The sequence below is a fragment of the Benincasa hispida genome, chromosome 10 (assembly GCF_009727055.1).
Source record: "Benincasa hispida cultivar B227 chromosome 10, ASM972705v1, whole genome shotgun sequence".
Classification (NCBI taxonomy): domain Eukaryota; kingdom Viridiplantae; phylum Streptophyta; class Magnoliopsida; order Cucurbitales; family Cucurbitaceae; genus Benincasa; species Benincasa hispida.
In genome coordinates, this window is record NC_052358.1 from 40,641,924 (window position 1) to 40,653,854 (window position 11,931).

The window sequence follows — 11,931 nt, forward strand, 5'->3', positions numbered from 1 at the left end:
ATAATCCATATAGTTTGTTAAATCTTCTTAAATAACTCCTACAATAAGGATTATTTCTTAGGAAGTTTTTTTTTTATCAAAATATAGGGGTAAATTATAACTATAAATCATAAGACTTAAATTTTAACTTAGTTCAAATTACATGGACCAAAATTTCAATTTTTCCTATAAATTAAATTATATTTCTTTTAACGCAAAATATATTTATAAATAAATTAATAATAATTTATTATCAACTAAAGTTTAGCTTAGAACTAGTTTATCAATTTATGAATTCGACTACTAAATACATATATAAAAATACGAAATACAACCATATTTTAATTTAATCCTATGCTTCTTTTTGAGTATTATTGTTGAGGCCCAGCCCAGGAGTTGCACCGACGCAATCAACAAAAACCCTAAACCAGTCGTCCACAGAAACCCTAATTCATCAGTCGACAGCCTATAAACTTACCATTCCACATCGTCGTGTCCTCCATTCTTGGTTTTCATCACTTCAGTTTAAGTTTTTATCAGAAACCTTTGATTTTGGTACATTCTTTATCCTTTGGCATGTTTCGTAGTTTTTAAAGCTTCCATTTTTCTTCCCCTTTCAATTTCGATCCTTATCTTCCGTTTCATCTTTTTGAGTTTGATGTTCGTTCTAGTGCTGTGACGATGCTATTTTTATGGACTAGAGTTTCTGATCTGGGTATTATTCCCAGAATCTGATTGATATACCCTTGGCTGTCTGAGCACTTTCTTCAATTTGGTTGATTCGTATTATCTGTTTCTTGACTTGTTTTGATGTTTTTTTTTTCGAATTTGTGTGAACTATGATGATATCTCTAAGGCTTGTTTCTCAAAACATTCGCAGTGGCCGTCTAAGAGCTTTCGCCTTCGCCGGGCTTGAGAGCTACTGCTGCTTTATCCTTCCTTGGATGTCTGAGTTCTTTTAATTCTCTGCTTCCCATTTCGATTAACTTAATTCCCAACATTTTTTTCATGAGTTTCTAGGAATTTCATTTTTCTATCATGTTTAGTTGTTGGTATGAATTGCTTATTTTGTTCCACTTATGTGTTGATGATGACAATTCCAAAGGCTTGTTTCTCAAAACATTCGCAGTGGCCGCCTAAGAGCTTTCGCCTTCGCCAGGCTTGAGAGCTAATGCTGCTTTATTCCTTCCTTGGATGTCTGAAACCTTCTTTTTTCTTATTAACCCTCTTCCCCCCTCACCCGTTTTCATTCATTTGATAATGTGATATCCTTTGGTTTGGACAGTATATGTTGAAGGGTCGTTCTGTTCTCCAACCTATTGTCAATCACCTCATGAAATCCTTTTTTTTCCATCGATTTTCTCCTTTCTTTCTGATTTCTTGAGTTCTTGAACTTTCTATCTCAAATTTCAGTTTTTTCATAAGATTAATGTTTGAATGAAAGTTGTCATATAAATTTCCTAATTTTCTGCAGTGTTTGTCTGCATCTTTCCTTTGTGTATACATGCCTTGTCTGAGCAGTGTTGATTTTTGGCAGCACATTATGTGAGATCATGGTACTTGTCTTTTAACTTTGCTCCATTCTGTTCGTTGATTTTCTTTTTGCATTAGCCTCTTGAATTTTGGTACCTTCTTAAGATAAATTCTGGTGAGTTTCTTGATTATTATTAAGACTATACTTGATGAAGTTTAGTGAATCACTCTAGTATCTTTAATATGGTCATAACTTCCTTGTACTATCTCTTTGGAATCTTAATAGTTTTATATAAACTTATAATTAGTGTTGACATTATTTGGTTGGGGAGCAAGAGCATTAATCCATGTACACTTGTGATTATGCAATCTTTTTGGAAAAAGGATCTTAACAGTGTTCTATCATCATATGGTGTTTTCAAATGATCCTCACTTCATCCTAAAGATGCTGCTCGTTGGCAAACCCACTATAGAAAGAAGAGGAAAATTTGAAGACATTCATTCACCTCAAAGCCTACCTTCTGCTTATTTAGATTGAATGAAATCACAGATTTTCAATCTTCTTTTTGTTTGGACACTTTTAATTTGAGGACATTCTCTTTCTTTGGAGCTCCTTTCTGTTTAGAATTGCTAATTGTAATCTCTCATGGCTATTTCAGCCTTCTTGTACTTGCAAGATTTAACCCATGTTTGAAATTTCTTCCTCAAACTTTTTACCAATTGGAATTTTGAATACTAAATAAGTTATAAAAAGTTTCTGGAATTTGGCTAAGAATTCAACAAATAGGTTAATTTTTTAAAACAAAAAATAAAAAATTAAATGGTTATTCTTTTCCTTCGCAGTTTAGTTATTGAAAAAATGAAATGGATTGGATGAAATTAAATAAATAAGGTAAGTGTTAAAATTGGCTGATACAGGTTATGAGCATAAAGTAAGAACCCATATGTGACAACATAAGTATATATGTTAACACCTCTTCCAATATAAATCTTTCAATATATTGAAGTGCTTGTCATAAAAAAATATAGGGAGGCTTGTGATAGAAACAAAATCTATAACAAAAAAATAACTCATTTTTAACAATTATGAAACTACTTAAAAGTTCTAAGTGCCAAAAATCTTTAAATTTGTAAACTTAAAGGCTCAATTTTAATTAAGGTATAATTTTGAGTGTCCTAATTCTACTATTATTTTTTTAATCTTTTGATTACAAATATATAAGGTAATTTGTTCAGGCACAAATTAAGAAATAGTTAAAGAAAAATCTAATTCTAGGCTAAAGTATCTGCACCCAAATTACTGGAGCACTTGTTAAAATACACTACATCCAAATACAAACTATTATAAACTATATTATTCTAGTCAGCACCCAATAATTTCACATTTGGGAGAGAGTTAAACCATAAACCATAAATTTAGTTAAACCATAAATCTAATTGGTGTAGTTCAAGCAAACAAACAAACAAATTGAATGTGAAATCAACTTCCTACTGAAAGTTCTGCTTTGTTTTTCATTCTTGCATTAGTTTTTCTTGGTTTTAATCTCATCACTCATCACGTATCCTCTCTCGAATTGAAAAAATCAAGGCTAAAAAACGTTTTTATTTATTTATTTATTATTTTGATCCTTTAATTTTGAGAATGTACGTTTTTCATTCTAAGTTTTGAGTTTAGTTTTATTTTACTATCTAAGTTTCTAAACATTACATTTTTACAGTTTTGAATTTAATGTTCATTTGATCAATTCTTTTACCTTTGAGTTTTCATTAGTGTTAGCTTTTTAATAATCTGTGTTAATATTTTATAAATTAATTTGAGGATTGTTTTTAAACAAAAGAAAATAAGCTAACTTATTTATAAATATTGCAAAATGTCATTGTTGTCGGTGATAGATTGATAGATTGTGGTAGACTTCTATCATTCATGGTCGGTGAAGCTTGTTGAGCTATATGATCGTCTAGTACACACGTGTCAACTTGCTCTTGAGTATCCAATACTCTACGTTTACACGATCTGACAAATATTTGTTCGTCTTCTTTCTCGAAGAATAGCAACTCCTTGCCTTGAAGCCTCATCACGAACGACTCATAGATACTCAAACACTTTGAATTTACAGATTTGAAAGCAAGTTAATACGCTCGAAACCTTTACAATTAACTTTAAATGTAAAAGAATTTAAACTAAAGGCTTTATCTCAGGAAAAAAAAAACTTCATTAATCCACGTCCACATAATTTAACAATTATGAAGGAACTCTTATCAAAGATTATCTCCTCATTGTGACAGGGATTATTGCATTCACAATCGAACAGACTTGTTATGAATTTAACAACAAATTACGGCATGCTTGGAACTTTAAACAACAAAAGAACGAGATACATACTAGTTGAAGAACCATTCTTTACCTCAAATCTCGTTCTCGTCAATGGACTGCACCTCTTGCTCTCGCTGTGCAAGCCAAACCAATCATCCATCAAATCGTTGTTGTCTACCCACAAACAGTCTCCTCACGAACAAGGTAGTAGGGAAGATACCACCACTTGGCCAGGAGGTGTGAGCTCTGTTGGATAGAGAGAATGAGGAAGGGTCGATCGTTTACCACGACCAAGCAAGTGGGAGAAATTGGGTGTCTGTCGTATAGACGGATGCTTGATCGTTTAGGTAAAGGTACACGATAACAAGAGCTTGATCGTATAGATGATCTTTTAGGAAAATTCTCGGGTGCGAGATCGCATAAAAAAAAGCTAGATGATCGTTTAGTAAATTCTATGCGATTGTTTAGGAAAGACGCACGTGTGTACACGATCGTTTAGTAAACATTAAGCTGTCGTGTATACTCTTGGTTTGCTATGTGATAGGCAATGTACTAATCCGGTGAGTGAATATCTGATCACTTGCAAAATGAAAACAATTTTCATTTTATCCTTCAGTTACGAAAACTGAATGCAACCTCCCACTAACTCATTCGGTTGGGAGAAAAAATCGAGCAATAATTATCCTATAATTGTTAAAAAATAATAAATATAATCATATTATATTCATTAACCTATGGTTTAAGAACACATCAAATCCAACATATGAACCATAGTCTTTTCTCCTCCACTAGATATAAATCATATTTATATCATTTTCCTCCAAATAATGTATCTCATACATAATGTCAACCATATCATATATAATTGACCCGTTTAATTATATCATAAATAATCAAATTCCTTAGACCTTATGGACCTATGACTAAACTCTTTAGCCACAAGATCCACCATCAGTTAATTGCTAGGCATTCCACTAAAGACTGACAGCTGCACTATTCTCACCACAGATATGTTTTTGTGTCCATCGAATATAACCAATCAACCGTATGATAACCCTTCACAGACACTTATAAGTACAGCTGGATCAATTTACCGTTTTTCCAACATAATCCTACTATGTGTGGACACCTCTCGGGCCATGAGAAGGTGTGTGACGCCACATCGTTCAAGCCCCGGAATCAGTCTTTTAAGGGAGTAATCTATCTACTTACCCCTGCTTCGGGGAAGGAGTGAATTCTATAGCTGAGTTCCCAATTCCCAAATCAGAAAAATCCCCAAAGTGGTAGGTTTAGTCGGCGACCTGGCCACTCACAACCATGCAAATCAAAGGACCGCACATCAAAGGCAGAAGTTCTCAACTCACTCAGAATTGAGGTCATGTTACCTATGTTCATCCTAGTGAAGTGAAGTCTCTGTCATGAACGACGTTATATAACGAGATTATAAAACTTCGTGGTCCGGTCTTATACAAACTCCTTTGTATAGAATGCCCCCGCTCACATGTCTCTATATGAATGATCAAGATCAAACCATCTTTAGCAAGTCACAACACTTGTAACTATTTCTACAAAGTGGGCCACATCTGTAGCGTTACGAGGATAAGGTTTCCTTCCTATATCCATATACTACAGACCATTTTGGTTATCACTTAATGCATGATCCACCTATATTTCACCACATACATGCTTAAGCCACAACGACAATTAAGGATCTTAGTTTGTTGGTTTGTGGTAAAGCAATTAAAACATCCAATATTCCATAGAAAATAGTGAATAAAATATCATATATTATTACATCACAAGCGTTTGTTCAATACTGTATTTACAAACTACAGGACCCAACGAGAGTTTAGGGCATCATCCCCAACAACTCGATCTTAATCCTGAGCTAACTATGAATTCCTATTTATTCATGATTATTCTTAGATTCGCATAGGTGAAGGTTGACTCAATAGCGCCGGCTCAATAAGCTTCCCATTTCATGGGTAAGACTGGGTAGATAATTGGGGACATAGGGTGCAAAATGAAATTCACGCCTACTCAATTTAGGGATAAGAAGGAGATTGTTCTCTTAAGCCAGGTCTTGAATAAAGGGCCCCACCCTCTCATTGGCCCAAAAGGGATCCAGTTTAGTGATTGGATTACAAACCAATTGTTCATTAGAGGATCAGAACTTAAGAAGCGAGGCATAGTTTTGGGGGTAGAACAACATTTGACCTATTCGTTATTACGAACAACTTATGAAGGGTCGACTTACTGATTATGGTTATATCAAGTTGACACAAATATATCTACGGTGAGGAGAGTACAATTATCGAGCTATAGTGGCGTGACTCGATAGTTAACGAATATTGATTAATTCGATCTAAAGAGTTTTAACTAATTAATCTCAAATTGTTGGAGCTCATGATCTGTAGGTCCATAAGGTCCCTTTACTAGCTCGTAAAATATGAACACCTTGAATTAGTTAGTAAATTGAGTGAATTTGGAGTGATATCAATTTGAAGTGTTCAAATTGAATTTAGCGTTTGAATTTGAATAGTTCAAATTCAAATTAGAGTTTGTATAATTATATTTGATATAATTAATTAACTTTTAATTTGTTAAAATTAAACGAAATTGGAAAGTTTATAATATTTAAATGTTGATTTAAATATTAATTACATGAATAGGATTCATGTTTAAAAATAGGCGTGGGATTATTTAATATTTGATCTTAAATTATTATTTAATTAATTAAAATCAAATTAATTTTCAATTGGATTCAATTTGAGAAATTGGATTTTGAAATTAATTAATTTAGAATTAATTAGATTAGTTTTTTTTGTTAATTTTGAAATTAATTAAAATTAAAAATTAAAATTGGAAATTAAGTTGTTAGTGGAAACATCAAAACTTCTATTAATAGGATGTGGATTCTTCCAATTCACACATATTGTCTATTAATTCCATGCATTTGAAGTGACATCAACTAATCTCTTGAGTGTCTGCAAAAAGGGACCGATAAAACTCTTTAATTGTGAGATTGAAAGAGAGGAGGCTGCTGAAAATTAATTTATGTAGAAACTGTTTTTCTCTCTCTTCAAACCCACTTCAAAGCCTTCACAAATTCAACCCAATTTTGAGTTCCACCACCCAAATTCAAGGCTGAGAATAGTAAAGAAGATCTCTTGATGGTCCACGACTTCAATTGGAGAAGATTGCACTCAAATTCGTGTTTGAAGAGAATCTTCAAAGGTATGTGTTGAAACCCTCTTAATACTCTATGAACATACTTATTTTGACGTCAAAATTAAGAAATTAGAATCCTTAATGATCCTATTTTCTTCCGCTGCATGTTTCTATAAACCAATAACTTCTTCATGAGATGAAGAAGCGCATTGGAAAACCAATTGGACCTTAAAAGAGTTTGGCTCGATAGGCTCAACAACCCCTAGAAAATATGAATTAGGTTTTGTGACGAGGTAGCGTGGAAATTGAAGGGGAGAGTATACTCCTAAGTTAGGTTCTTAGGATTAAAACTCATTACGAATAGCTAGAGGAATCAAGAACCTTAACTTAGGAGTATGGGCCAATGTTACGGGTGGATTTTGGATTCAAGGGTAAAAGAGTCCAAAAGGAGTAAAAGAAGATCAAAGGGATAGACTAGGGGGGAATTAGGCGTGGTCGGCCTCGATCCAAACTGAGGTCGAGCCTTCAAGATTGGCCCAATAGCCAAAGGACCAACATGATTAGGCCTTCAGGGATGAAACCCGAGCTTGCCTAGGTAGAATGTTGGGTAGATCGGCCTCGACCCAAGTAAGGTCCGTATGCGTTCTACCCAATGTAGAACCTAATAAAATAAGAAAAGAGTTAGTAGACAAAGTGGACTTATCTCATCATATCTAATTCTAACTTATTAGAATTAGGAAAGATCCATATCATCCTTATCATAAGAGGAAAATGTAAACTTTATCTCGTTCTCCCTTTAAATATACCCTTATAGCTCCATATGAGGTTACTAAGAACTTCTAACTTCTTGTCTATTCTATAATTTCCTTATTGACTTAAGCATCATAGCACTTTCTCTTTGTTTTGCACATTCTCTCTTCCCCAAATTACAAATTTACCATTGATTGCGTGAAGGTTAGTTGCGTTTTCCCTCGACCAAAATTTGGCATCAACAAAGGAAGTAGTTTTTTATCCTCAAATATAAGAAAACTACTGGGGAAAAAATAATTGTTCTTAGTTTTCACTATAAAAAATAATTGTTCTTAGTTTTCACTATCTTTAATTTAATTATTTCTTTTTCTCGTCGATTCATGTTCTAACCTTGAATTGTGAAATAAAAGTTTCAAAACTTTGTTGCCCTAAAAAGTATGGAATTTTTTTAAATAAAAATTTATAACATACATGCATGTCTGAAAAAAGGAAAAGAAAAGAAAAGAAAAGAAAGATTATAACACCCATGTTATTTAATCAGGTTTAGAACGTACAACTCTCATATTCAACATTCAAGGATATTAAAGGACATAATTCAAAAATTTTAAAATATAAGAGAAAATTAAAGCTTTTAAGCAATAGGGACAAAAATAACTATAAAACTAAAATTTTAAATATCGATATCAATAAAAGTATCGTAGGAAATATACTGTAAATCAATATTTTTGGAACTAAATAAATAAAAATTATTTGAAAATATTGAATTATCAAATAAAAATGTCATCATATTAAAGCAAATGTTAAAATATCCTATTATTAATGTTTATGTCCATATCAATGATATTATTTTATATATTTTGTTAAATTTTTATGTTAAAGTAAAAATATCAATTCACTCCTTATCTTAATGGTAGTATTTATACCTATGTAATATAGACATGTCATATATGTAATAACATAAACAAAACATATATTTAGTATTTATTTTATAAACATATTGGATTTTTTATTTTAATGATTCATATTTATTGAAATAAATGGCCTTCCAAGCAATAGACCCGGGTTCGCAATATTATCTTTTTTTTTCATACTTTTTATTTTTATTGTTATTTTAGAGGATTTCCCTGCAATAATTCAATTACCCAATCCAAAATTACACTTTTCGATTCACTAGAAATTTCTATGTTTTGAAATGTATTAGAGATTTTTTTTCTTGTGCATTTTTTTTAATTCAAATTGATTGCATAAATAAAGTATGTGCGAGATAAAATACGTTTTTCTGTCATTATGAGATTTGTGTCAAATTAGTTTTTAAGTTTTTGAATTTAATACTCAAGTTCCTAACCTTTAGGGAAGATTGAATTTCAATTTCTCAACTAACAAAAACAATTTAATATGAACTAAAGTATCGACCTAACTTTTATAAAATGTTAAATCATATTTATTAAAATAAAATAAAATAAAAAGAATTAAAATAATTTAAAATAGTATGGACTAAACAAAAAATACCAAACCTTTAAAAGGATATATTTAGTGTAAAAATATATTTTAGAATAAGATATATAGCTTATTTGGAAGTCTCTTTTATCAATTAGCACAAACAGAAATCATATGGTTGACTAAAGGAATTTCGACTAACTACAAATTACTTTTGGCCAATCACAAGTTACCACGTCATTTCTTAAATTAACAACGAAATTCCAAAACATTGAATTTGTGACCAATTAGGATTGACGTGTGTACCAAATTGAAATTGAAAACATAAATTGACAAATTTCGATGATGCCACGTGTTTTCATCACGATATTTGGATGAAATAAAATTAGTTCAATCCAATTTTATTATTTGGGCTAAAATCTAGTTAAACAACCCCCTTTCCCCATCCCCAAATCCAAATCAAGCCCAAGCCCGACTAATTGGGCTTGAGGGTCAATCCATGGACCAAGCCCAAGTCCAACTAATTGAATTCGAGAGTCAGACCCATGGACCAATCAGCCCAAGTCTAACTAATTAGGCCCAAGGGCCAGACCCATGGATAAACCAAGCCTAAGCCTACGAAATTCCCAAAAAGCTCTATGCAATTTTACATTTTCAGAGAGCCTAAGAGAATTCACCAACAACCAGAAGACTCTTAGACTCCTAAACTCAATAACGTCACGCGCTTCACTTCTTCATGTTAAGCTACACATTCAACTGAGAGAGAATCAGAGGATCAAGTGTTAGTTAGAGATCGAACCACAACCCATTAAATCAACATCTACACCAACACAAACTCAAGTTCAATTCCACGAAACAAGTTTTTCCGGAAACCTCGTGTGAACAACTACATCATTAATTTAAATGAATGATAATATATTTGAGACCAATTGTAAATTTACATGTATTCTCGAATTAAATTAAAAACATGAAAATTGACAAATGAAATGATGCCACTTGTCTAAGCATTGATCCATTAGGCCATGTCAAGTTGTCTGGACTCGAAGCTAGGTCAGTCCACGGTTTATTAAACTAAATTTGGTCAAATTTAAATAAAAGTATATTAAAAGTTAAATAAATTAAGCCAAAGTCCAAAAGTTGGGGCCTAATGTCCACAAGGCCCTGACCCATCTAAGGCCTCACAAAACTCTATAAATAGGAAAGGTCATCAATCATTTGAAGCCTTTAAAAACCAGAGAGTAAAAATAATTTCAACATTCAGAATTCAGAAGATTCAAAGATCAAAAGATTTGAACAAAGGTATCATCTTCAACAAATTGTGCATCTCTTCTCCAACAAATAGATCATCCCTTCTTCAACAAAATGATCATCTTCAAGAAACTAAGCATTTTTTCTCCAACGAATAGATCGTCTCTTCTTAAACAAAGTGATCGTCTTTAACAAATTGAGCATCTATATCCAGCAAATAGATCGTTTCTTCTTCAAAAAATTGAACATCTCTTACCTACAGAATAGATCAACTCCTTACCATCTATAAATTGAAGAATGGTCTTCCTTGATTTGAGAACAAGTTCACCAGCCTTTAAGTCAAAGTCACTGTTCGAGAGAAAGCATTAGAGGATTATACGATAGAGATTATAACACTACTACAAATAAATAAAATCAAATTTATTTCCACACATTAAATTTTCTTTCTCGAAATCTGGTGTGAACGTATACAAATTATCACTATTATATTCGAAAAAGAAATTAACAAGAATTTTCATTCAATAGTTAGACCTGTATACCTCTCTTTGCATAAATTTTTAGGTTCAAATCTTCTTCCTATCTTTACAATAACGTAACTTATAACTTTACAATGTTGAAAGGCTTTATAATGTTACAATGTTAAATATTTCAATACTTTGTAGCTGCCTGGTTATGAGTTTGATTTTTTATGTGTATTGTGTTAAGCTAAACATAATATAACTTGTAATTCTGTCTTTTTTTTTTTTTTTAATTGATTTGAAAGGGTTGTGAACATCTTTGTACAACATTCATTAATAACCAGAAAAAAGGGAAAAGTCGTGTCAGACAAAAATTGAGAGCAAGAGCAAGCATCGATAACGAGAACTAAATAGCAAGAGCGTGTATCTAACGTTGAGGCCACCATGCATGGTTCACATGGTGGACTAATTCTCATTTGACTCCTTAACACAAGACATTCCATACAAAAATCCTACTTTTAAAATCTAAAACTTATTTGACACATAGGACTAAAAATGCAATTTCACCTGATTAATAGATCTACATACTTTGAATTACATATGCGATTAAATTGAATTCTAAAACAGAAATTTCTAATTCATTTTTTTTTTTTTAAATGGAATTTTCGGATGGCTCAAAGAGTAAGATTTTGGGTTCCGAAAGGGAATAAAATAAGACTGAAATACTTTTTTAAAAGACAAATAAAAAAAAACTGCGTTTGCCGGGAGTCGAACCCGGGTCTATTGCTTGGAAGGCAATTATCCTAACCGTTGGACTACAAACGCTAGATGCAAACGGAAGTAAAATTTTTATATTTCTTTAATAATGAACTATTACAAATTAATACATGAATTATAGAAAAAAGACAAAAAGCTAAATTTATATATATATATTTTTTGGTGTAATAAAATAACATTGAAAGGAACAAGGTGAATGGATATTTCCACTATAGTGTAAAGTTCTAAACAAAATATATAAAACAAATCCCCGATATAGACAAGTAATGCTTGGCGTGCTAATTTAAATATTCCTTTTATATATACATATAAAAGAATTGATAT

The 11,931-nt window shown here is 31.9% G+C and overlaps 1 long non-coding RNA gene and 4 other non-coding genes across 5 annotated transcripts; 4 read left to right on the forward strand and 1 right to left on the reverse strand.

Annotated features, from left to right (window-relative positions):
• The first annotated feature begins 348 nt into the window (after nt 1–348).
• Nucleotides 349–2,172, forward strand: LOC120087559. Its single transcript, XR_005484619.1, has 2 exons — nt 349–534; nt 1,454–2,172. It is a non-coding gene; the product is annotated as an uncharacterized LOC120087559 (long non-coding RNA).
• Nucleotides 646–745, forward strand: LOC120089571. The gene has a single exon (XR_005485246.1). It is a non-coding gene; the product is annotated as a small nucleolar RNA Z157/R69/R10 (small nucleolar RNA).
• On the forward strand, nt 814–935 carry LOC120089592. The gene has a single exon (XR_005485266.1). It is a non-coding gene; the product is annotated as a small nucleolar RNA SNORD14 (small nucleolar RNA).
• On the forward strand, nt 1,062–1,185 carry LOC120089595. The gene has a single exon (XR_005485270.1). It is a non-coding gene; the product is annotated as a small nucleolar RNA SNORD14 (small nucleolar RNA).
• A 9,411-nt stretch (nt 2,173–11,583) lies between the features above and the next one.
• TRNAG-UCC lies at nt 11,584–11,655 on the reverse strand. Its single transcript has one exon. It is a non-coding gene; the product is annotated as a tRNA-Gly (tRNA).
• Between the last annotated feature and the right edge of the window lie 276 nt (nt 11,656–11,931).